The 1,578-nt window shown below is 42.5% G+C and overlaps 3 non-coding genes across 3 annotated transcripts; 2 read left to right on the top strand and 1 right to left on the bottom strand.

Annotated features, from left to right (window-relative positions):
* Nucleotides 1-498: 498 nt before the first annotated feature.
* Nucleotides 499-571, bottom strand: trnaa-agc. The gene has a single exon. It is a non-coding gene; the product is annotated as a tRNA-Ala (tRNA).
* A 162-nt stretch (nucleotides 572-733) lies between these two features.
* On the top strand, nucleotides 734-806 carry trnaa-ugc. Its single transcript has one exon. It is a non-coding gene; the product is annotated as a tRNA-Ala (tRNA).
* A 695-nt stretch (nucleotides 807-1,501) lies between these two features.
* Nucleotides 1,502-1,578, top strand: trnas-gcu. Its single transcript has one exon. It is a non-coding gene; the product is annotated as a tRNA-Ser (tRNA).

Genomic DNA, 1,578 nt, shown 5'->3' with positions numbered 1-1,578 from the left:
TAAGGCCATGGACTGCTAATCCATTGTGCTCTGCACGCGTGGGTTTGAATCCCATCCTCGTCGTAGTGAAGTTTACAATATACCAATTTCTACTCCAGTTGACTGAATCAGCTTACTCTACTGATTAAGATCATTATCTCAAATGCAGTATTCTTGTCACGTGTACTGACAAAAACGCTTACTAGGACTATCAACCAGGTGGCTTAACATAGTAACCTGTTCTGAATGTCTTACCAGCTTGAATGACTGATAAGAAACATATTATTGGAGAAAATATGAGCATTTAGTAAGGTTATAGGTTATAGGCCACCATGTGCCGTCAGGAAAAATGCTCAATAATTCTCTGAACTATGCTGGAAGGATGGAACACCATTTTTCTGAATCATATCAGTCCATGGCATAAAAACAAGGAATCCATCTTATTTTAGAAGGGGACTTTGTCAAACTGAATTTCAAAACATTCTCTACCAGAGTAAAATCAAGATACTAAGAATGTTCTGGAGAATGTGGGCATCGATCCCACTACCTCTCGCATGCTAAGCAAGCGCTCTACCATTTGAGCTAATTCCCCATTTACAGAGATCTCTGTAAATCACTTTGTTGGCCAGTCTCCCCTGAGGGCCTGTGATGAGAGACTTCATTCATTTGTCTCGGCAATGTGATCCATTTTAGGACAGAACACATCCATACTGAAAAGGTTGCGATGATTTGCCACAGAAGCCACTTTTACACAGGGGGATTAGCTCAAATGGTAGAGCGCTCGCTTTGCATGTGAGAGGTAGTGGGATCGATGCCCACATTCTCCACTATTGAACCCTTTATTGCTCCTTGTGAGTGACATCCATTGTCTTCTACCTCAAGATGAAACTTCTCGGTATCAAACCTTTGCACACAGGTGTGCATAGGCTAGCTTTGGTTTCTTGAAAACCTGTCACTTCTCTTTCCAGATTCTCTTTAAGTTCTAACTTAGTAGTGGGAGGCTACAGGTATTTCAACTCTCTGGCCCTTTGCATATCTTGACATTGCGTGTAACCCTAATGATTCACACCATAGCAAGGTGCTATACACACCTTGACTCAAGGAACTCCAACACCCCACCAGTTGGTAGGGGGTTAAACGACCTGCATGTTTAACACAACAACTCTGAGGATAGGTGAAGATCCGAGAGAGATTAAATACCTGAAACCTCCCACAAGTCTTTTAGAACTAAAGAACCCTCTTGGACGACCACATCTTCAAGAAACATAAGGAAGTCCAGTTGCCTATTTACGCAGGTACAATACCAGAAAACATTAGTTAGAGTCCTGTAATCCCCTAAATTGTTCCCCAGTAAAGAAATGATAACCCACTGTGGTCTGCACGCATGGGTTAGAATCCTGTTTTTTCAGCAATAGTTTTTTTTCTTCTTCTTGTGTCCACAGCCACTTGTCACCATTGTAACAACTCTCTTAAGAACAGGAACAGTTTGAGTTTCAGGAGACGAATTTTACTCAGAATAGGACGAGGTGGCCGAGTGGTTAAGGCCATGGACTGCTAATCCATTGTGCTCTGCACGCGTGGGTTCGAATCCCATCCTCG

This window comes from Hippoglossus hippoglossus, unplaced genomic scaffold, assembly GCF_009819705.1.
Source record: "Hippoglossus hippoglossus isolate fHipHip1 unplaced genomic scaffold, fHipHip1.pri scaffold_105_arrow_ctg1, whole genome shotgun sequence".
NCBI lineage: Eukaryota > Metazoa > Chordata > Actinopteri > Pleuronectiformes > Pleuronectidae > Hippoglossus > Hippoglossus hippoglossus.
This window is presented reverse-complemented; position numbering and strand designations above follow the sequence as displayed.